The sequence below is a fragment of the Hippopotamus amphibius genome, chromosome X, assembly GCF_030028045.1.
Source record: "Hippopotamus amphibius kiboko isolate mHipAmp2 chromosome X, mHipAmp2.hap2, whole genome shotgun sequence".
NCBI classification, from domain to species: domain Eukaryota; kingdom Metazoa; phylum Chordata; class Mammalia; order Artiodactyla; family Hippopotamidae; genus Hippopotamus; species Hippopotamus amphibius.
The window spans coordinates 21,065,138-21,090,910 of record NC_080203.1 but is presented as its reverse complement, the minus strand read 5'-3'; the positions used below and the strand labels follow the sequence as shown (position 1 = coordinate 21,090,910).

The 25,773-nt window shown below is 38.0% G+C and overlaps 1 long non-coding RNA gene across 1 annotated transcript; it reads right to left on the bottom strand.

Moving 5' to 3' along the window:
• Window positions 1-899: 899 nt before the first annotated feature.
• Window positions 900-18,373, bottom strand: LOC130842697 (uncharacterized). The gene is made up of 3 exons (XR_009050514.1): window positions 18,291-18,373; window positions 17,362-17,718; window positions 900-1,023 (listed from the first exon to the last, which is right to left on the bottom strand). It is a non-coding gene; the product is annotated as an uncharacterized LOC130842697 (long non-coding RNA).
• Between the last annotated feature and the right edge of the window lie 7,400 nt (window positions 18,374-25,773).

Genomic DNA, 25,773 nt, shown 5'->3' with positions numbered 1-25,773 from the left:
AATGGGCCTTTTAACATTTGGATGTACCCAAGTACTTTAGCAAGCATGCCTGCTTTTGTTATAATGCCACCTGGAACTGGCTGGTCTTTGGTGTCCTGACATTGTTGCTGTAAAATATCCATGCCCCATAATACCAGGATAGCACTTGAAAGCCTGCTACCTCTAGTTCCAAGGAGCAGGAACAGGAGACAAATGCTTACAGGAGCATGCATTTGTCTAATCCTGTCCACACTGGGTGGAGAACATGGCCTTGCCCATGACTTTCTATGCCTGGACCACCTGGCAGCTGCTGGCTCAGTTCTAGCCCTTCACTCTCTAAGTTGTACACCAAGATCCCACCAATGTTCAAGTATCCTGTAAGGCCATAGAAAAGAAGGCAAGGAGGCCCAACTTGGGGCTAAGCCTGTTCCAACTTCCCATGTACATGATCATCCTCAACTCTCTGCCTCAAGGAAAGGAAGTTTTTGGTGTTTTGAAATTACTTCCTCATGATGGCAGTAGTGCTCCAGATATGTAGGCAAGCCTGGTCCTTGAATTCTCATTTCCCACCCAACCAGTCTGAAAAAAATGCCACCAGGAGACAAAGGCACCAGGAAGTATGGTTGCCTTGTATTTTGCAGGGCTTTAAGAAACTTGCTCACACTGTTCTTTTGCTTTTGGTTTCCATCTGAAATCAAAACTGAGGCCTAAACTACCCATCCCCATCAAGTATCTTCTTTTGCAAGAACTCAATTTCTATTTGACCTAGTTTTGCCCTTCTTCAGCTTTACATCTCATGCCTTTTCCCAAGTTATCAAATAGTCTGCTTCTGAAGCCAAGTCTCAAGGAGTCAGGCCTAAGAGGAAGAACATTCCGGAAAATCAAGGGCAGCTTTTAGGGCATTTCTAGGCAACAACAATTGCTAATAATTATTGAGTATTTATTGAATACAATGTACCAGTAGATATTCCAAGGATCTTGGTAAGAATTCATATACTGATTCTTCACAACATTCCTCTGGGTAAGTAGTATGATTCTTGCCACCTAATAAATAAGGAAAGGTAGCACAGAAAGTTAAAAACATTTTCCAAGGTCACATAGCTAATAATAGAAACAATTTAAAAATCAGATTAGCCAAACTTCACAGCTTACACTCTTAAGCACTAGGGAGGCAAACTATAAGGTCACTTCTGAGGCACTTTGAGGAAGCCTCCCAACTTTTTCTGGTTTACTTGCATTCTCTAAGACTCAGGTGCAGAGAGGATTCAGGAACAACAGGTAAAACTAAGTCAGATTCTGTTGACCTTCTAATCATTAGTCCACTTGTTTCTCATGTTAAGCCCTTTCCACAATGTGTTGCTTTTTATTGCAAACCTTGAAACTTCCCAAAGCCCCCAATCTGATTTTTATTTGCTTCAGCAGGCCAAGCAATAAATTCCCACAAAGGCCCCACTTACACTCAGCTACCTGTAGATCTAAGGACTCCTTTGGCTCAGAAAGAGCAGATGAATTGGGAGTGGGGAGGAAAGGAGCCACATTCAGGTCCCAGTGTTTCAATAATCAGAAACTTGCTGACGTTGTTTAACTGTATATATGGTACATGTGTATTGACGTATTTTTCAGTATCTTGTTATATTAATTTTGGCTATTTACCAAATATTTCCATTATTCCTCCTGGACACTGGATCAGCAATATTAAGCCAAGGAACAGAGCCAAATCCACAGGTCAGATTAAAAAATATACCCCAACCTATCTCTGAAATGCTACCAGAACCCTCTATGGCACAACGTAAGCAGGGCTCATAAATAAAGCAAGACAGCCAGATTATGTAATCAATACAGGTCAAACATTTGAGGCACAGAGAAGTAGAGAAAAATAAAGAGTGGATAATGAGGAGGATATAAAGATAGCCAGCAGGAAAAAAAACTCCAACATATTATTCAAATTGTGTATAAAGATAAAATACATATAGTTTATAGTAATATTATAGGTTACTTTGTGTTCACTTATCTGAATTCCATATTAACTAAATATCCTATATTGAAAAATGGTTATTTTTCACAAGTAGAAAAACAGCCTTTTTTTTTTTTTTTTTTGCTCCACGGCGTGACTTGTGTTCCCCAACCAGGGAAGGAACCCATGCCCCATACAGTGGAAGCACGGAGTCCTAACCACGGGACCACCAGAGAATTCCCTTTTTTCATATTTTTAAATTACACTTTGGATAACTAAAGTATACTGTCAAAATGCTCATGAAATACAAAAGGGAAAAAGGTATAAAATGAAAAAGAGATGCAAGAAAATACCCAATTATTATAAACATATGTATATAAATTAAAATGTATCAATATATTTATGTAAATATAAAACATGGTAAGGATCAAATAAAGATGTAATCAATGTTTCTCTCAAGACTGGAATTACAAATACAGAGAACATTTCTTTTAGTTTGCCTTGGGAAGTCACAGTTTACAGCAGCAGTGTAACTTGGACAATAAATTATGTAAGCAGTTAGAGTACACAGTTTATATTCTGTACCTAATCATCAAACTCATTATTAAAAACACATCATTTTTATATTCTTATAAAGCATTAATACTTATGCCAAAATTAAAATATGGATATACATGAGGCATAAAAATATAAAGATAGAAGAAAAAGTCATATGATAGAATTGAGTCTTAACACATACATTCAAAAACCATGGGGTTGGTAGATGCAAACTATTACGTTTAGAATGCATAAAACAAAGTCCTAATGTATAGCACAGGAAAGTATACTCAATATCCTGTGATAAACCATAATGGAAAAGAATATTAAAAAAGAATGTGTATATGTGTATAACTGAGTCACTTTGCTAAACAGCAGAGATTGGCACAACATTGTAAATGAACTGTACTTCAATTAAAAAAATTTTTTTTAAAAAAAAACCTATGTACAGCTTGACCGTAAGTTCTGTTAAAAAGAAAACCACAGGCCCAAAATGGAGTCACTTATTCTAGGCCAAAGCCAGCAAACCAGGGCTTAATATCTAATCGAATTGAAGATTCAACCTCACACAGAAAGGTAGTCTTAACCGAAACAGTCAGTATCTTTCTCGTATCTTTCTCAACAGCACCAATAAGGTACTATGTTACATGGGCCCTCTCCATCCCCCAAAGGAAGATGAGGTAACCCATATAATAAAACCCTCCCCCACCAAAGGGAGAAGACCTGCTCTGAGATAATATTTTTCTCTGTTTATGACTTCCTCGTCCTACCTTTGAAAACCTTCCCCTTTCTGTAGCCCTTTGGAGCTCCCCTCTACTTGCTAGGTGGGGTGCTGCTTAATTCATGAATTAATACACAATAAAACCAATTAGATCTTCAAAATTTTCTCATTGGAACTTTGGTTTTTAGCAGTTCCTTAAATGAAAATAACTAAGCACGAATGCTTATTCTGAGTATCAGTTTCAAGCCACTGAAATATTTACTAGTGAGTTCTCCATCTGTAAAGACCGAGACGCCATTTTGGTTACTTTCTAAATATGTGCGTCAGAAAATGGAGGACTCCATAGGAGCCTGAGAAATGAGCCAAATCAAACACCATAAGGTCTAATGGCTGCAAATGGCTTCCTACAAGCTTTGAGATTCCAGCAATTTCTTTTTCTCTTGCAGTGATCCCTGAGACTTGAGCGCTGCATCAGAAAACTTGAAAATGCGAAAAATCCTACAGAATATTGAAGAAGAGATCTGCAAAGCTTTGGGCTAGTGCAAAGAGAACTCTTGAAAAGATGCCTGACGAAGGTGGGTGGTTTTTGGGTACATACTGATTTTAAATGGAAACCAAAAGCAAAAGCACAGCACTGTGAGCCAGTTTCCCCAAAATGTCTTAAGCATGGCAGCCATGTTTCCTAGCTGCTTTGTCCCTAGGTGGCTTTTTTTTCAGACTCGACGGGCGGGAGAAGAGGATCTGGGGGCAGGGCTGGTTGGCTTTTCTCGAGCCCATACTGCCATCACGAGGAAGTAGTTTTAGAAAATCCAAAATTGTTAAGAGTGAATTCTCCTGAGATCTAGCCTTTAAGAAATGTATGGCTAATTCCCAAGCTGAATGGGGCCTGACCAAGCTGGTTCTCCTTTACTTGAACTCCGAGGCTTTCTAGGAGCTCTGAACAAAGGAAGAATGTTGGTAGAGAAGCTTCTGAGTAAAGGACAGGGACTGTGGCATGGTTTGGTTTCCTCCCACTGTAGGCAGAACTAGAGGGAAGCCCTCAGAGCCTATGCAGAGCTTTTGTGCATTTGTCTCCTGCCCCTGCCCCTTGTAGAATGAAACAGTTGGGCTTGTGTAAGATGTCCCTGTACTCTTGGGTCTGGGCCTCCTGTGTCAGCAGGGTCAGGGTTGGGGTTGGGGATGTGAATCTCATTCCATGTCACATCTAACAGCAGCTGGTCTGTGATCTGGAGTTCTCAGGGACACCCAAAAGGCTGGTACACTCATTGCTTGGAGCAAGGATGGCCACCCTGCCAAGCCAAGCTGGTGAACTCCAGAACATCAGTAGGAGTGCTAATATAACAATCAAATGGGAACCTAGAATGGAGAAGGCCTGGAGTTATTTTCTGAGCCCAGGAGGATGTGATTTTGTGGCTTTTTTCCAGGGCTTAGTGTGAAGGACTACCCCTTAAAGCGACCTGCTCTTAATCAGGGACAGAGAGGGGTTCTTTAGTAGTTAGCTTTCCCCTAAGGAAGATGAGACCCTTGGGGCTTGGGACCTAATCTTTCATTCATATCAGCTAGTATCATTCTCTGTGCCTGCTTCTTAGCCTTTACTGATAAAGATTCCTTGTAAGTTCACAAGATATCCTCTTTGGAGAACCGAGCACATCAGGACCCCTGAAAACTTGCCTATTTTAGTGCCACTCACTTTTCTGTACCTGAGATGATCTCAGTATATAACCCCTTAAAGAAAGGCTGAGCAGTCCATGGAAACAAGCTTTGGTATTTTTATCTTCTTTCTCCTGTTCTCTCTTCTGTATCTATTTCATTTGAATGTTTCCATGTGTAGCTCCCATAGGGTTGTTAGTTTGACTTTAGTATGAGGATATCCTCGGGTTTTGAGTTTTTTCCTTCTGTCATACATTTCCCAGACCTTGTATCACAAAGCCACCTCACATGTCATTAAATATCCTTCAGATGACTGGATTTTATGTTACTTAAAATTTGTCCAAAGATTTTCTTCTTTACTGCAAAAAGTGACGTTTTTCATTCCCCTATGTAGATAGAACTATGCATATTTTTTTTTTTTAGAGAAATGGAATCTTACACTGGAGGCTATTTTAAAGCCTGAGGGCTATACCTTGTTTTTTGATTTCAAATGTAAAACAGGCTTGTTAATATTTCAAAGATTCAGACAAGTATAAAGTTAAAACCTGATGGTATAACCTTAGAAAAATTACTCCAGAAAGGTAGACACAATGAGCAGTTTGCTTAGAATCCTTCCTTTGTGCATAGTCACTCTTTAAAATCCATGTATATTTATGTATTCAACTTTGGGTAATAATACGTGATAAGCATAGACTTTATTTTTCCCTTTCTATTTTCTTATATATATTAACTAGGATGATTTGATCTTGAAGATGCAATAATTTGCTTTATTCCCTAATCAAAAGTGTGAGATATCTTGCCTGATCAGGACAAAGAGAATGGAATTCAGTCTTCGCAAGAACTTAAGAGGACTACCTAGTATAGCTGAACCATGTGAGATCCAACCTATCTGAGAACAATAGGTCCTTTCCCCTCTGCGATGCCAGCTCAATGAATCTACTTTCCCTCCTCTCTCATCTCCTATAGGAATGTGGCTGTGTGATCACTTTTGAAATCCATAGTCTCTGGAGGAAGGGTATGGTCATGTGAAAGGTTAACTGATGCACATAAATTGCCCTCAGACAAGTTAAACCAATTGACAATGATTCCCAGCTCACAGGAACATGTCTGTTTCAACAAATAATCACATACACTGGGCAATATTGCTGGCTTCATTTTCAGCAGCTCACTCAGGATATATTAGTTGGGAGTTGGAGATAACTGAGAACTTCTTGAACCATAATTTACTTGGGTAATGAATTTGAGAACCTCTGCCAATAGACTTTTCTGTTCCATGGGCTTTTTCTCCTGGGAAGTTCGTGTCCCCATTCTTTTTTCCCCTTTCCTGCTAAATTGTGTTCCTTTAACTTTTTATTTTGGAATAGCTAATGATCTGTAATGGATGTCAATGGCTGAAGCAGAGTAAACACTGACAATAGTTGTTCTTAGTTTCCAGTTTGGGCCATTTTCATTATAACTGAAATACTGAAATTCAGCTAGGAACTATTTCCTTAGGCTTCCATCCACTCAGTCCATTGGCTTCTGTTAAGGATAGCTGGGGTGAGGTGAACACAGTATTCTTGAGCCTAAGGAATTCCAGAGTTGAGGCCACCTATTGTGTTGCATACAATTCTGTCTCCATACATTTGTCTACTCTACTTAAGTATGTGGCCAACTGAAAGTGCTGTTCCAAGGCAGGCACTCCAGCACATCTGGTCCAGGCTTTCTCTCTCAGGCTATTTTAGCAGAAATAATTTCAGGAGGCCAGCGGTCACCTTTCACCTTCACAAGGCACCTGGGTCATTGAAGCATGCTCTGCCAAATGTCTCCAAGACAATCCTGAAAGCGAATGACACTTTGTTGAGATGAATTATTGCCTCCTGGCTCCAAATACACCCTTCAAAATATCTTCTATGATAAAAAGTGAGATTTTTCTCCCTGCACTCTGATACTGCTGCCAAATGGTGCCAAGGTCCCAGTGTGCCAAAGTACTATGTCCCAGACTGCCTCATGCTCAAGGGACAGGAAGAGGAGGCAAATGATATGAATATGGGTTATGAATCACTTCCTCTAGTCTTGCCTGTGCTGGGAGGGGCTCCACCCTGACTTCCTGTGCCTGGACTTCCTGGCAGCTGCCTGTTAGGTCCTGGACACTCACTAGCCAGCTTCTACAATTATATCTTGCCTTTGTCAACATATCCTGGAAGGTGTCTGAGATGAAAGCAAGGATGCAATGCTTGGGGCCAGGGGATGCTCAACCTCCCACAAGTCCAACATTCTTCAACTTCTGGGTCTCCTGGCAGGAAATACTGATGGCTTAAGGCTTCACCAAACGATTTCCTCAGGATGGCAGTAGAGCTCCAGAAATGTCAACCAGCTCTGTCCCAAGGCCCTCTTCTCCCGCCCATCTAGTCTGAAAAAAACAAAAGGCAAAGGCACCTGGAAACAAAAGTGCCTCAAACATTGCTTTCCATTTCCATCTATATCAAACTGAAGCCTAAACCTCTCCTCATCATCAGGCATCTTCTATCATCAAGCCTTACGTTTTCACCAGATCTTGGCTTCACAGCTCAGCTCTTCTTCACTCAGCATTAGTTCTCCAGCACTTTGCCAATTAGCAAGTTGATTTCTAGGGACAACTCTCAGGATACCAGGACTAAATGGAAAAAAGTGCTGGAAGTTCCAGGCCTGGAGGAGGTCATCTCTAGTTACCTGTCTTCAGGGGCCACCTAGATTCCCAGGGAGTCTCCATCCATTTTCTAGGACACACTAATACTTTTGTGTTCGGTGGAAGGCTGTTTTTTGACTCAGCTCTGAAGATTCTCTCGTTAAGGCCTATGACTCATTGGTAATGGCATGTCCTACATGGGACACCAAATGTACCCTTACATTTATTTTTTAATTAAAAAATGTATATTATTTCTCCCATGTTTCTGTCACTTCTATGGCAGCAGCTAATTTCTGCTTCTCTAGTTTAGAACAGACAGAAGATTATTCTGTTTCCAGTGAATCTTGGGGACATATTGGAACTTAAGATTTCAATGCATTCCTGTCTATATTTTGAATTTTCATGTTTCCAATGTCTGCTTTTCAGGGGGAACTACTACATTTTATTGTATGTACATTTTTCATGATATTTTTCATACATATTTGTTTAGTAATCTGTTTTTACACACATTGGCATAAACTACATAATTCTGCCAAGAGAAATGAATTTATTTGCTGGATATGAACATGTTTGCACATCTGAGTTTTTTGAAATTATGTTAGATCATATTGAATCTAATTTTGTCCTATATTTTTAACATGTTAATTATTGTACATGGGCCCATATCCTTAATATTTTTTACTATGAGAATAGCTTTATTTTCCCACATACATTAAGCTGATATACACTTTAAAATATTCAAAACTAAAGAGCTTATGAATTAGAAATTAATAAATGTTCATAATCCTAACTTTTATACATAAGTAGAATTTTTTAATTTTATGGCTCTTTTCTTTCCCTTGCAGATATAATATGAACAGTTTTTATTCATAAAATAGATTTATATTTAATATATATTTTTATAACATTCTTTGTTCACATACTGTATAATGAACACCTTGCCAAAATATTCTTATATTCTTGGGGTTTGTTTTCTAGACATTAGACAAATAACTCCATTTGTTTCATTAATTAATCATAGTTATTTATGAAGTATCCCTATACTTCATATATATGATGATGAAAACATGTTATTTAAAATCCTATTTTGCTCATGCATAATGACTGAAATAAATTTATTATATATTCCTCTATGGAAATACACAAGCTATCTAAAATATCTCTCAAGAATCTCATTCATATTAAGTATTTGTATCAATTTGATCTACTTGGCAAAATTTATCTCAAAATTTTCTGACTCCCTTCGATGTGTCCTAGTTTCCCCTGCCTGGTGCTTAATATTCTGACATTCCTTTCATCCACATTCTGAGGATTGTTTTTCCTATCTCCTCTATGGGATCTCCAATTTCATGAAACCCATATTTTTCCCATTTTAGTTGTTTGTAAAACTTTTTTTTTGAAACACAGGCTAAAGTAACTTTTTGAAAAAAGCTATATAGCAAGTAAATTTTTAAAACCTTGCATATCTAAGGATATCTTTATCCTTACATTTCATTAAAAGTTAGGCTGTGTATAGAATTCTAAGTTGGAAATAATTTTTCTTCAGTATTTTGAAGACATTGTTTCACTGAATATTAGTTTCCAGTGTTGATGTTCAGAAGTTCAAAGTCATTCTGATTCTTCGTATTTGTGGGTTAGTTATATGATCTTCCCTGTTACTAGTGTTCCAATGTCCTCAGGTAGGTCTCGTTTTTTACCCACTATGCTGGCAACTGGAGGCCCCTTTCAACCTGGAATGTCATATTTTACATTTCTGTGAATTTGCTGGGAACTCCTATTATTCAGATAATAAATCACATTTACAGATGTACTCTAATTTTCTTCATTTTTTCCCTTTTCAATTTTTAAAATTACAAGTACAGTCTTTTCCCAACCTCTTTGATGAGTTTTGTATTTCTGCTATGTTACTTTTAATTTTTGTGTTCTATTTCACTGTAACTTTATTTTTTCATCGTATCCTTTTTTTCTATCACAGTTGCAATATTATCTCTTGCCTGTCTGAAGATATTGATAATAATTATTTTTTAAATTCTCTTCTCCCTTAAAGTTGATCTTCTCCAATATATTCTTCTATGTTTTGGTCTATATCTTTCACCATTAGGGCTCCCTTTAGAGAATAAAAGAGGCACTGTGGCTTGCTTTTGATTAGTGTTTGCTTGGTATATATTAATCACATCATTTCTTTTTTAACATATCAACATCTTTATATTTAAAGTGGATTTCCTGTAGCCAGAATACACTTGATTCTTACTTTTATTAATACAATCTGAAAATCCCTGTCTTTAAATAGATTGTTTACATCATTAACTGAATGTAATTATCATGGTAGCATTTAAGTCTATCATTTTGCTAGTTGTTTTCTATTTGTTCTTTTTTCATCTTTCCTGAAATTCTAGTGGATGAACTGAGCATTTTTTTATTCCAGTTTTATCACTGTTAGTTCATCAGTTATATTTCTTTTTAAATTCGTATGTGGTTGACCCTAGGTTTAAAAAATATACATGTAATTCATCCCAGTTTGATTTCAGATAATGTACCGCTTCTCACATACTGTAAGAACCTCATGCTGTCATTATACCTCTAAAATATGCTACTATTTTTCTAATAGACAAATATATTTTAAAACAATTAGAAATAAGAGAAAATGTCTCTTGTATTTACTTTCAACTCTTTCTGTAGATCTCTAATTCTTGGTGTCAATCCCGGGTGTCTGTCTGATACCACATTCCTTCTGCCAGAAGAGTTTCCTTTACTATTTATTGTACTGAAGGTCTGCTAATAATGAATTTTCTTAATTTTTGTCTGAAAGAATATTTCTCCTTATTTTGAAAGATATTTTTGATGGTATAAAATTCTGGGTTGATCATTTTATTTTTGTTTTGTTTTGTGTTGTTTTCAGTACCGTTAAGATGCCAATCTATTTCCTTATAGCTTGCATAATGCTTGTCCAGTCTGCTATAAATCTTATATTTGTTCCTCTCCAGGGAATACCTTGTCTTTTGTATCCAGTTGTCCTCTAAATTTTCTCCTTATCTTCGGTTTCAGGAGTTTGAGTATTGATGTGTCTTCATATGTGCATTAGCCCCTGTTTAACTACTTGACAGTTTCACCCCACAACTTCCTGTGCTGGGACTTCCTTGCAGCTGACGGCTCAGTCCAGCCAGTCCCATTGGCCAGCTCCTACACCTGGACCTCACCTTTGTCATACCAGCATTAGGCCTTTGGCCACAGCTCCTATAATAACTTAGAGAAGACAGGGAGGCCCAATTTGGAACCAGGGCTCACAGCCCTTGCACCAAATGGATCCTTCGAAACTGAAAGTCCTTACGGAAACAAAGTAATGCCGGCGTAGGTAGATTTTAAACTATTTCCTCACGATGGCAGTAGTGCACCATCTAGGCCAACAAATATTTTCCTCCCTGCCCCCCTCCAGCCCTCTTCACCCGCCCATCCTGTCAGGAAAAAAACGTTACCAAGAGGCAAAGTCAGCAGAAAATATAGCTGCCTCGTATCTTGCCCTGTTTGAGAAAACCTGCTCACTGCTGTACTTTCGCTTTAGTTTTCCTCTGAAAACTAAGGCCTAAAACTACCCACCCTTATCAGGCATCTTCTCTTTGCAAGAATCCAATTTCCATTAGGCCTAGTGTTTACAGTTCTGTTTTTGTTCACTCAGCATTACACCTTCAGCCTTTTCCCAACTTATCAAGTTGTCTACTTCTGTGGGTACGTCTCAGGGGATCCAGTCCTAAGCAGAAAAATAAAATGCTGAAAATTTAACCAGGAGGGCATCTCTACACATCCATGTATCCCTGCCTGGCTCATCTCTATGGCTCTCAAGAAATTTTCCTACATTTTCTAGATAAAGACAAAGGCTCTATATGTTGAATTGTTGGCAGCAATTTGACTGGGGACCTAAAAGGAGGGACAACATAGCTCTCATCACTATATGCCATACATGCCGCACATATATATGTATGTATAGTTTAATCAGAGGTTACTCAGTTTTGGCTCATGCTTTCATTTACCGTTTGGAACACAAACATTTTCTCTTGTCATTAAATGGCCTCCAATTGCTTTTCTATGACTTTATTGCGGATATAGGTATGTATGTGTTATCATTTAGCTCTTAGAGGTCAGTTTTAAAACCATTTCCTCATTAATAAGTAAGATGTGCTTGCCAAGGATGCAGAAATAACCATGTGCTGATCAAGAGTAAAGCACTACTGTAAAACTTACAACCACTGATAACCTTTGGATTATGTCTTTCCACTCCCCTCAATACACAGAGTTCTATATTTGTGTTCAAACACAACAATAAATTTAGATTAAAACTGGATGTTAGTACATTATGGTTTTCATAAGAAATTTTCACTCCTGATTCCCAGGCATTTTAAGACATATAAAATTTGCAAGTCCTCATTTCAGTAAATAATTTATGAAAAATGCTCTTTATTGCCCTATTTATCATATATTGAATATATAGTATATATGAGGTATATGTTATATACATATATATACATGCGCACAATTGTTTCTGCTTAATTATAATTTTACTTATATTGGGTGTAGTTTTAAGTCTTCTGCAAAACTTTATATAACTTGTGTGGTCTCATATCAATATATATTTTACCCAGCTTGAAATTTCTTTACATTTTACTCTAGAAAGAGGCCTCTCTTCCAAGCAATTAAAAGAGTGACACCTACTGTTGGCAATCTATTCACATTTTAAAGCCAAAAATAAATGGCACCTCAGTCAAAAGTAGAAATGACTTTTAAAATATCTTTGCCATACATTCTTACATGTTTCCTGTGCACATATATTTTTTAACCTAAAATCCCAGTTCCCTTGTACCTCAAGTGTTCAAACATGTTTTATTCATTGATTATAGCTTGAGTTCTTTGCAAACATTATTAAATATTCCTTGGAATACTTCATACTTCTAAAGGTGCCTCCCCATCTTTTTTGCATTTCTTAGAATTAAGCATACCTGTTTACAAAATTACCAGGTACATTAGCCATGTATAAAGTGCAGTGAGGCCTTCAGTAATGTCCATTCAAACAGACAAGGATTTCCAAAATATGGGTGTCTCAAATGCTCTTGTTTTCTGTGATCAGTTAGAGATATAAATACATTAGGTCTCAAATGGCCACCAAATAAGTTATGTTAATAATTTCTTCTGTAGATATTGTGAATTGGTTCTCAAATTATAAATATATTATTGGCTTCTTGAAATACATAGTCTATCAAGAACAAATAGAAACACTTTGTCCCAAATCCTTCTTTCCCAAGGGAACCACTATTAGCTGCTTGATGAGCATGTTGGTTTAAATTTAATAAAAATGATATAAAACTATTCTCAAGAGCTAAATAAATTTAGCTTACATGTCATTATACTCCCTATATTCTTCAGCACAATGCTAAACACGCACACACAAAAAACATTTCCATTTCTTTTTTTCAAACCCATCTTGGTAACACTGCACATGGAGTTTGGTGCCCTGAATTTTTGAGTCAACAGTGGATGGTGGGCAATTGCCAATAGCATTAACTATTCATGAGCAATATGATATTTTTGCTAAATCTCATAGCATTCCTTTATGATTGATCAGATTATAAGAATAACATGCATCTGGAAAAGATCAGTAATTTGGCCAAATATAAAGCACTAAAGAAACGATATTCTAAGTTACAGGAACTCAATAGATATACCATTGATGTTTGATCTACTGCATTTTGCTTTTATGTTATATTTATTATATAATTATACACATGTGGGCACTTGTGTAGATGGCTATATGGATTTTGACTTAAATGATACATTTGGAATATCCTTGCAGTTTGAGTTGCTTCCTTCTATTGTCATTTTCTTACGTCTTATATCATAAAAGCCTCTTCATATGACATTCAACATGCTTCAGAAAACAGGATTTTCTGTTAAGCACAATTTAGAGATGCCATTCTGTTCGCATAACAATTAAGAGTGAGGCCTTTAAATCCTACATATACATAGACCTGTGCACATATTTAAAAGAAAAAATAGATCTAGTGAGACACTCTTTTCTTAATTGCATGTTGGGATAACATTTGTTTCTTTTTTAAAAAATTTCAAATGCCAGCTTTTTTTGCTTTCAATACTTCAAGACTTCAGACAAGTAGAAAGTTAAAACTTGAAGGCAAGCCATTGGAAACTCTAGAAAGTTAGACACTGTCAGTTGTTTGGTTGTACACTTTTCAGATACTTCCCTTATGCCTATTCACTTTTTTTTAAATGCATGTGTTAATTTGTTCGACTTGAATTAATCATGTATGTAATAAGTAAAAAAAGACTTTTCATTTTCCTTGTATTAGCCACCTAGGATGGTTTGATCCTTAAGTTCCAACACTGCTTTTTTCCCCTGAATCAAAGATTTGGACATCTCTCCTGAGAAGGACTCAAGAGAATGGATTTCAATCTTTCCAAAGGTTGACGAAGACTGTTTGCTCTGGCTGAACTTGCTGCAGCTGAACCCAGAAAATGGACCCTTTGCCCCTCCTCACTATTCATTCCTGTAAAGAAAACTTCAGTGATCCTCCTTGGCCAAACCTCTCTGCTTTCCTGTGGGAGTGTGGCTGTGTGACCACTTCTGAGAGGCAGAGTCTCTGGACAAAGGATATTCTCCTGTGAAGGATTAACCAGTGCTGACCAACAGACATCCAAAGAGTTCAGCCAATTGACAATGCTTCTCACCTGGTTAGGAGGTTGTCCAATTCTACAAATCATTACACAAACTGGGTGATATTACTGGCTTTATTTTCAATAGCTTGCTCAGGGTTATAAGGAAGAGTGAAGAGTATTATAGGAGAACATGTGGAATGGCAATTTACTTTGGTACTGGTGAATTTGGAAATCTCTACTAGTAAGAGTTTTGTGTTGCATGGCCTTTTATTGTCTGGAAAGTGCCTGCTCTTTCCTTTGCACCTTTCCTGTCGGGTGGGTTTTTGTTAACTCTTCATTCTGAAACAACTTTTGATCTGAGATGAATATCAATGGTTGAGCAGTAGTTAGAGCTGGCAAGAGTTACAATCTCCTGTTACTGCATCAGGGTGTCATGCTTGAATTCCTGAAACTCAGAAAGCTGCTGTTGTTTTAGGCTTCCATCCACTTCCTGGCCAAATGTAGTCTTTTAATGCATACCAAAGTGTATGAACTGAAAATTCTTGAGCATGAAGTATTCCAGGTCTAGGGAGTTCTGTCACAGTCAATTCCAACTGCAGATATGGGTCATTGTCTTCACACATCTAGCTTCCCCAGTCTATGACCAAGTCAAACTGTTACAACAATCAGGCAGCTTAGTTTATGTGATGTGGGCTTTCTTTGCTACCTGCTTAGCTGAAGTAGGGTGAAGAGGTCAGAGGTCACCTTACATCTTCATAGGGTACTTGACCATTGGGGCATTCTCCAAATCTTCCTTGGCTGCCCTTAACCAAAAACACCCTCAAGGGTATCTAGACCCGAATGCTTCAGATTTGAAGTAAAGGAGGCCCAGCTCTGGGCCAGCATTCACTCAACCTCGTAAAAAGCCAAACCTTTCTTAACTTGTAGGCCTCACGAGAGTTCTAATAACTTTGGGTTTTGTCAGACTACTTCCTCTTGGTGGCAGTATTGCTCTGGAAAAGCCAATTAACCCAGCCCACCCCCCACCCCCACCCCCACCCACCCCAGGCCTATTCCTGCTCATTCAACCTGGAAAAAAACCACCAGGAGACAAAGGAGTCAGGAAACAAAGCTGCCTTGCCATGACCCTGTGTGGGGGAAATTTGCTCAAACAGATGTATTTCCACTCCTAGTTTCCCTCATAAATCAAACTGAGGTTTAAACCACCTACCCTCATTAGTCGTGTTTTCTTTTCAAGAATTTCATTTCTACTCTACCAAATCTTTGCAGGTCTGCTCTTCTTAATTCTGCCTTGATCCCCAACATTATCCCTTGCTATTTGCTTTAACGGGCAATTCTTAAGGATCCAGGGCTAAGAGAGTAAAGAAAATGATGGAAATAAGGGCCTGGAGAAGAACAAACCTAGGCACTAGGGCATGTGGTTCTTCATTGATCTCAGTGCCAGGTTCCCCGGGAGTTCTCCATTTTCTGAGTGGGCACTAGGTCTTGTGTTGAGTGGGAGGCAGATATTTGGCTGGAAGCCTAAAAGGAAGGTCCAGAGAGCTCTCAAGTCTGAATTCCACACACTATTCTACTTGGAGTGACATGGATTCTAGAACATACATAAATTCCAGTCAGGAGGGACAGGATTTTGTTTCATGGCGTCATCATTTAACACTGGAACACAACCATGTTCCCATGCATGTGATTATGACCTTCAACAGCTTCCTGTGACTTTACTATTATGTATGTGTACGCCACCAATTAAGGCTTGGGGATCAGTCTTCTTCATTTTCTCATATGGCACTAACACATGATGCTTGCAAAGGGTTTAGAAAATAACCATGGGCTGATCACGAGTAAAAGTGCTGTCAGAAAATCTGTATTAAACACTGATAACCTTTTGCACATTTACTTCCATTCTTTCAACACACACACACACATAGTTCTATATTTATGGTAATAAACTACAATAACTTTACATTTAAATTGGATTTATGTATGCATCCTGTTTTAGATCCCAAATTTTCACTTCTGATTCCTGGGTAGTTTGAAATTATCACGAAACATTTGCAAGACCTGGATTTTAGACAATAAAACATTTGCAAAGAACTACTTGATTGACCCATTAATTAAAGTATTAGAAAAAGATTCTCACTTAATCTTTTCTTTAATTCATACATAAGACCTAAAATATCAATAATGCCACCACCCAGGAATCTTGATTTTGAGATTTGCCCTACCTAATCATTAATATGATGACATGCATGTACATATTTTTTTTCTAAAGCTAATATTGGAACAGACACTGGATACTCATGAGCCAGAACATTAGGGTTTCTTTTCTTATACTTCTTAAAATTTACACCGAATTTTTATCTTAAAATTTAAAAACTGGAAGAAAGAAAACAGAATTCAATAATTGAAGGTTGAAATTGGTCTCTCTCAAATTCCATCACCCAGATGTGTATTCTAAGAATACTTTAAGGAGGATGCACTCACACCCTTTATACACAGCTATAATCTTTCATTAATGCCTTGTTGTATATAAATATAAATATGAATATAAATATGTCAACTGAGAATTTCAAGTTGAAAAGCATACTCACTATAACACTGACCATCATTCAAAATACGTAGCTTTTTAAAATTTTATACATACATATATGTACAAATATATACATATATAAATAAATGTTTACACATACATATACAAATACACACATATACAAACACACACATACACACAGGTCTGCTTCACTCTAAACATAACTGGATGCATGCTGGGCGTACTTTTACACAATCCTCAGCATTACCTTATATGGTTTGCATACTTGTATATTAATATATATTTTTGAGTGCTTGAAAATGTTTTATATTTTATTCTAGAAGACCTTTCTATTCCAAGAAATTACAAAAGTTATACCTACTGTTGGCAAAGCGTTCACATTTTGAGAAATTATAAAGTAGAAAATAATTGGTACCTCAATCAGAAGAAATAACCACTTTTAAAACATCTTTGCCATGCATTCTTCTCTCTTCACTTTGCACATATACGTACTTTTAAAAAAGCAACATTCAAATTCCTTTCTACTTTGAGCATTAAAACAAGTTTTCCTATGTAACTTGACTGCTTTTTAAAACGTCATTAAATATTCTTTGGAATTCTGACATGTTTTAAAATTTTACCACCTGTTTTCACATTTCTAGAAATAATCATGCTTCTTTACAATGTACCTGCTACAACAGCCATGTATGAAGAACTGAAGCGAGGTCACAGGTAATGCCACCTCCTGCAGAAAAGGACTTTTAAAACGTGGATTCATCTTCAATCCTCTTCCCTTGTTTCTGCTTCCCATATGTTTGTGCAAGGTCTGCTCTCATAGCAGAAGTTCTAACCCTTCTTGGCTTGGCTGGGTGGTTCCACTTTTCTTCGAGGCTCTCCCAGCTCCAATTTGGGTGCACCTGAGACCTCCAGCAACACACTGGGTCTTGCTATAAGCCCCCAGGAATTGTCCTGTCCTCTGTGCTCTGACTCTGCTACCACAAAGGGCCCAGGTCCCAGAGCAAGGGAACACCACGTGCTCTGAGGGGCTGGGAAAGAGAAAAATACCCACAGGCCTAATACTTTGTTAGTGGCTTCCTCTGGTCCCGCCCACCCTGGGAGAATACCAAGACCCCACCCCACAACTTCCTGTGCCTGGACTTCCTGGAAGCTGCTGGCTGTCCTGCCTCCCCAAAGGCCAGCCCCTACACCTGAACCCCACCTTAGTTCAGAGCTCCTGGTTGGCTTTTGGAGCTGGCACTGAGCTCCTGCTGCTGCCCTTCAGCCTCCTCACAGAAGGGACCTTTCCAAACCAAAAGTCTTTTCAGAGAGGAAACCTTGGGACTTCTTCCAGCGACTTCCTCACGATGGCAGTATTGCTCCAGAAATTCTATCTAACACTGCCCCGGTGCCCTCTTCTCCCGCCCGTCTGGTGTGAAAAAAATGTGACCAAGAGATCCAGGCGGCAAGAAATATGGCTGCCTTGCTTCTTGCCCAGTTTGAAGAAACCTGCTCACACTATTGTGATTTTGCTTTTGGTTTCCATCTGCAATCAAACTGAGGCCTAAACCTGCACTCTCCTCAGGCAACATTTTGGTTCAAGAACTCAATTTCCACTTACCCAGTCTTTGCAGTTCTACTTTTTCTTCACTCAGCATTATATTGCCAGTGTTTTCTCTTGTTATCAAATTGTCTTGGGATATCAAGAGGTGAACCTCTGAGATCTAGGCCTAAGGGGGAAAAGAAAATGTTTGCACCTAAGGGCTTGGAGAAGAACAAATCTAGACACTAGTACAGACTTGGTTCACTTTCCAGGTTCCCTGGGAGTCCTCCTCCATTTACTGGCCTGGGCACTAGTCCTTGGGTGTATTTAGGGGGAGGCAGCTAATTGTCTGGAAGCCTAAGATAAGTATCTAGATAGTTCTCAAGACTGCATGCTATACAGTATGCATGTGAAATGATACACATACTCAAATATGTACAAATTCCAGTTAGAGGGGACAGACATGACAGCCTCATAGTTTCATCACTTAACATTGGAACACAGGCACATGCCTACATCATTATAGGGCCTTCAGTGGCTTCCTATGGCTTTATTATGTATGTGTGTTTCACTGATTGTATCTTAGGGATCAGTCATATAGCAATTTTCTCAAACATAAATATGACATGGTACTTGAAAAGGATTCAGAAAATAACCTTGTGCTGACCAAGAGTAAAGCACTGTCATAAACAGTACTCGTTAGAACCACCAATAAACATTTGGATTATGTTTTTAACATGTCCATGCAAACTGTTTCCATATACTCATGCACTCATTTCAATATATACATACATACATGTATATTTAGCTTCATACACAAGTTTACATTAAAATGAGATTTACTTGTATGTCATGATTTGTATCATATTTTCATGAAAAATTTGCAAGACCTGATTTTTAGTAAATAAAACATTGGCAAAGAGCTTCTTGATTGCCACATTCACTAAAAATATTAGGATCTTAAGAAATATTCAGTTCATAAGACACTTATTTAACAACTGAAATTTAATGCCTATGAAACCACCCCTCACACATCATTACTTGAAGATCTACATTTTCTAGTTTTTATTATGCTAACGAAAAATATATAGTCTTAAAACAATTACTGAATGACAACTATACATGCATGCCTCAGAAAATATAGGGTTCCCCCTTCTCAAAAATTTAACCTATATTTGTTATCTAAAGTTTAATCTTAACATTTTATTGTTAGAAAATATAACAACAGATTACATTACTGTATAAATAAAGTGTGTGTCTACATTACTCTAACCTTGTGATCCAGGTGTGTATTCTATCAAAGAGTCAAGGTGAAAGCATTCACATTTTTCATAGTCATCAATAATATTTCATCAATGTTCATTTACCTATTAAAAATTAAGTCTTGCAAATTTTTTAAGATAATAACAAACTGTCCAGGAAACAGAAGTGAAAATATGATTGAAATGACGACATATGAATAAGTCCCTTTTTTTTTTTTGGCTGTATCGCGTGGCATGTGGGATCTTAGTTCCCCATCCAGGGATCAAACCCGAGCACCCTGCAGTGGAAGTGCAGAGCTCCAACCACTAGGCTGCCAGGGAAGTCCCAATAAATCCCATTTTAATATAAATTTATTATTGTGTATGAAGCTAAATATAAATATATATTTGTGTGTATATATATATACACACATACACATACATACACACACAAATTCCACACATGCATATATGGACATGGAGGGTGAAGTTTAATTGCATTCTTATTGTAAAAATCACCATGATTAAAATATATAATTTTTACACATGTGTAGACATATAGTTATATATGATGTACAAATATGTATGTTTATTTCTCTTTAAACATAATTGAATGCACACTGAAGGTAGTTCTGACAAAATCATCATCTTATACAATTTCCATATTCTCATATATACATATATATTTGGAGAACTTGGAATTTCTTTTTTCCTGTAGGAAGAGCCTTATTATCCAAGAGATATACAAAAAAATACCTGCTATAGGCAAACTGTCCAAATTTTGAGAAGTCATAAGACCAAAAATAATGGACGTTCAATCCCAACAAGAATAAATAAAGACTTTTAAAATGCCATTCTCAGGGAAAAAAGATGGCGGCGAAGTAGAGGGACGTGGAATGCATCCCTCTACACAGATGCATTTGGGAATGCACCGAAGGACGCAATAATTCCCACAGAGAACCAGCTGAACACCAGCAGACGGTCTCGGACACCAGAAAGGACTGCAAGGAGCCCAACATAACCGGTAGGGAGGCATCTACGAGGGCTCAAAGAGGGTGAAGCGGCGGAGCTGTGGCAGACAGGAGGGAGTGAGAAACATACGGAGGGTCCGCACCGCAGCTCAGCGTTCCCGGACCGAGACATCGATCCACAGCTGAACAGAGGGTCCGGGAGCAGGAGAAGGGGAACCAGAGAGCTGGTTCAGGGTGAGAAACATTGTTGCCAGTAAGGTGACAGACCGAGAGGACAGGAAGGAAGAGGTCCGCGGCGAGGAGTGCCCGTCCCTGAGAGCTGCCCGGCCATGATGGCGGCTAGATGCTGCGGGCTCATGGGCGGTGGGGGAGGAGCCGTGCACATAGCCTCTCTCTCTCTTTCCGCGCCTCTGCACCAAGCAGTGGAGAGACGCCCTGTGGGCCACCTAAGGCGCTCAGGGATAACAAGCACCCTCAGGCACTCGGGCGGGGCTAGATTAAAACCCCTTGGAACGCCTGCAGCAGGGAGGCTGCAAAAAAAAAAAAAAAAAAAAAAAACCGAGAGAGGCCCAACTCTAAGACTTTCTGTTTACACCTGAGCCACCGGCGTCCCTCTGCAATAGGCACCTCCAAGCCCGACTGAAACAACAGTGCGCCTCTCCCTCCCCACACACCGACGCTTACAGACCAACAATAAAGGAAGCTCTGCTGGCCACAGAATAATGCAAAAAAACCCAAGGCGAAAAGGACACTTACAGCTGAGACTCTAAGGAAACAGAAATATTAGTATCAATCCTATTGAACTGGTCTATTCTGGGATCAGTTCTGGAATTTTTTTTTTCTTTTTCTCTATTTTTTTTTCTTTCTTTATTAATTACGATCTTAGCCCTAAAGGATCTACAACTTTTATACCATAATTTTTTAATGAAATTTTTTTTCTATTTTTATTTTTTTGCCTTTTTATATACTTCTATATCTAGCTAAGTTTTTGGTAGTACAGACAATATATGTCTCATACTTTCCTTTCATCCCTATCTTTTATACATTTCTATTGCATTCTTTTTATTTGCATATTTCCAACCACACTACGCTCTTCTGTTCCCCTTTCTTTCAGCCATTTTAAGTTTATTTTACCTTAACATACTTATAAGCAACACTATCGATCTGCTCAGACTCCTTGCTCTATTCTCCAGATGACGCACCGCCTTGGTATTTAATATTAGGTTTTTGTCTTTATCTTAGTTCTTAGTACAATTGTCTAATTTCATTCTGAGAATCTCCATTCTTTCTGGTGGTACTCTAGCTTTTTTCTATATTTGATCCTAGCTTACAAAATCTCCCTGGATTAGTGTTTGTATGTGTAAGGTGTTATTTGTTTGTTTGCTTTTGCTTTTGTCTCTGATTTGTTCTGTTTCAGTTGTCAATTTCTGTTGGGTTTCTCTTTGAATATCTGATAGCACACTGGGGTTCTGTCAGGTCTTTCCAGAGCCTTATGTCCTAATGGATTCAGTAATTGTGTGTCTTATATATGTATGTGTCTCCTAGACTTAGTATTTCTTTAATCCAATACTTGGACATTAGTCTGAGGCTTGGACAGTCTTCTATAAACACCTCTATCACCAGGACAAGCAACCCCAAAAGGCTGGACAACCATGAGGAAACAAAGAAACACCATGCAGGCAAAGGAGCAGGAAAAAAACCCACAAGACCAAATAAATGAGGAGGAAATAGGAAAAATGCCTGAAAAAGAATTCAGAGTAATGATAGTAAAAATGATACAAAATCTCGATAACAAAATAGAGAAAGTACAAGAAACAGTTCATAAGAACTCAGAAAAACAAACAGCAATGGATAACAAAATAACTGAAATTAAAAATACTCTAGATGCTATAACCAGCAGAATGACTGAGGCAGAAGAACGAATAAGTGAGTTGGAAGATAGAATGGGGGAAGGAAACGCCACAGAGCAGGAAAAAGAAAAAAGAATAAAAAGAATAGAAGACAGTCTCGGCGACTTCAGTGATAACATTAAGCGTACCAACATTCGAATTATAGGCATCCCAGAAGAAGAAGAAAACAAGAAAGGGTCTGAGAAAATATTTGAAGAGGTTCTAGTGGAAAACTTCCCCAACATGGGAAAGGAAATAATTCACCAAGTCCAAGAAGCACAGAGAGTCCCATACAGAATAAACCCAAGGAGAAATACACCAAGGCACATATTAATCAAACTAATGACAATTAAACACAAAGAAAAAATATTAAAAGCAGCAAGAGAAAAGCAATAAATAACATATAAGGGAAAACCCATAAGGATAACAGCTGACCTTTCTACAGAAACTCTGCAGGCCAGAAGGGAATGGCAGGATATACTGAAAGTCCTGAAAGAGAGAAACCTACAGCCATGAATACTCTACCCAGCAAGAATCTCATTCAGATTTGAGGGAGAAATCAAAAGCTTTCCAGACAAGCAAAAGTGAAGAGAATTCAGCACCACCAAACCAGCCTTACAACAAGTGCTAAAGGAACTTCTCTAAGTAGGACACACAAGAAAAGGAAAACACCTACAAATACAAACCCAAAACAATTAAGAAAATGGTAATTGGAACACACATGTCAATAATCACCTTAAATGTAAATGGATTAAATGCTCCAACCAAAAGACACAGACTGGCTGAATGGATACAAAAACAAGACCCTTCTTTATGCTGCCTACAAGAAACCCACTTCAGACCAAGGGATACATATAGACTGAAAGTAAAGGGATGGAAAAAGATATTCCATGCAAATGGAAGTCAAAAGAAAGCTGGAGTAGCAATACTCGTATCACACAAATTAGACTTTAAAGTAAAGACTATTAAAAGAGATAAGGAAGGACACTACATAATGATCAAGGGATCCATTCAAGAAGAACATATCACAATGGTAAATATCTATGCCCGCAACATAAGAGCACCTCAATACATAAGGCAAATGCTAACAGCCATAAAAGGGGACATCGACAGTAACACAATAATACTGGGAGACTTGAACACCCCACTTACATCAATGGACAGATCATCCAAACAGAAAATAAATAAAGACACACAAGCTTTAAATGACACATTAGACCATCTTGACTTACTTGATATTTATAGGACATTCCATCCAAAAATGACAGACCACACTTTCTTCTCAAGTGCACACGGAACATTTTCCAGGATAGATCACATCTTAGGTCACAAATCAAACCTCAGCAAATTCAAGAAAATTGAAATCATATCAAGCATCTTCTCAGACCACAACGCCATGAGACTAGATATCAATTACAGGAAAAAAGCTGCAAAAAATACAAACACATGGAGGCTAAACAATTCACTCTTAAACAACCAAGGAATCACTAAAGAAATCAAAGAGGAAATCAAAAAATATCTAGAAACAAATGACAACGAAAACACAACAACCCAAAACCTATGGGATGCAGCAAAAGCAGTTCTAAGAGGGAAGTTTATAGCAATACAGTCCTACCTTAAGAAACAAGAAAATTATCGAATAAAAAAGAAATAAAAGGAATCCAAATTGGAAAAGAAGAAGGAAAATTGTCACTCTTTGCAGATGACATGATATTATACATAGAAAACCCTAAAGAGTCTACCAGAAAACTTCTAGCACTAATTGATGAGTTTAGTAAAGTAGCAGGATACAAAATGAATGCACAGAAATCTCTTGCATTCCTATACACTAACAACAGAAGAGCAGAAAGAGAAATTAAGGAAACTCTTCCATTCACCATTGCAACCAAAAGAATAAAATACCTAGGAATAAAGCTGCCTAAGGAGGCAAAAGATCTGTATGCAGAAAACTTTAAGACATTGATGAAAGAAATCAAAGACGACACAAACAGATGGAGGGACATACCATGTTCCTGGACTGGAAGAATCAACATCGTGAAAATGACTGTACTACCCAAAGCCATTTATAGATTCAATGCAATCCCGATCAAATTCCCAATGGCATTTTTCACAGAACTAGAGCAAGAAATCTTACAATTTGTATGGAAACGCAAAAGACCCCGAATAACCAAAGCAATCTTGAGAAGGAAAAATGGAGTTGGTGGAATCAGGCTTCCTGACTTCAAACTATACTACAAGGCCATAGTGATCAAGACAGTATGGTACTGGCACAAAAATAGAAAGGAAGATCAATGGAATAGGATAGAGAATTCAGAAGTAAGCCCAAACACATATGGGCACCTTATCTTTGACAAAGAAGGCACGAATATACAATGGAAAAAAGACAGCCTCGGGGCTTCCTAGGTGGCGCAGTGGTTAGGAGTCCGCCTGCCAATGCAGGGGACACGGGTTCATTCCCTGCTCCAGGAAGATCCCACATGCCGCGGAGCAAATAAGCCCGTGCGCCACAACAACAACAACAACAACAACAAAAAAAGACAGCCTCTTCAATAAGTGGCACTGGGAAAATTGGACAGCTACTTGTAAAAGAATGAAATTAGAACACTTCCTAACACCATACACAAAAATAAACTCAAAATGGCTTAAAGACCTACATGTAAGGCCAGACACTATAAAACTCCTAGAGGAAAACATAGGCAAAACACTCTACCACATCCATCAAAGCAACATCCTTTTTGACCCACCTCCTAGAATCATGGAAATAAAGTCAAGAATAAACAAATGGGACCTCATGAAACTTAAAAGCTTTTGCACAGCAAAAGAAACCATAAACAAGAGTAGAAGGCAGCCCTCACAATGGGAAAAAATAGTTGCCTATGAAACAACAGACAAAGGATTAACCTCGAAGATATACAAGCAGCCCATGCAGCTTCATACCAAAAAAGCAAATAACCCAATCCACAAATGGGCAGAAGACCTAAATACACATTTCTCCAAAGAAGACATACAGATGGCCAACAAACACATGAAAAGATGCTCAATATCACTAATCCTCAGAGAAATGCAAGTCAAAGCCACAATGAGGTATCACCTCACACCAATCAGAATGGCCATCATCACCAAATCTGGAAACAACAAATGTTGGAGAGGGTGTGGAGAGAAGGGAACTCTCCTGCACTGTTGGTGGGACTGTAAGTTGGTACAGCTACTATGGAAAACAATTTGGAGGTTCCTTAAAAAACTACAAATAGAACTACCATATGATCCAGTAATCCCACTCTTGGGCATATACCCAAAGAAAACCATAATCCCAAAAGAAACATGTACCATAATGTTTATTGCAGCACTATTTACAATAGCCAGGACATGGAAGCAACCTAAATGCCCATCAACAAATGAATGGATACAGAAGATGTGGCATATATATACAATGGAATATTACTCAGCTATAAAAAGGGAT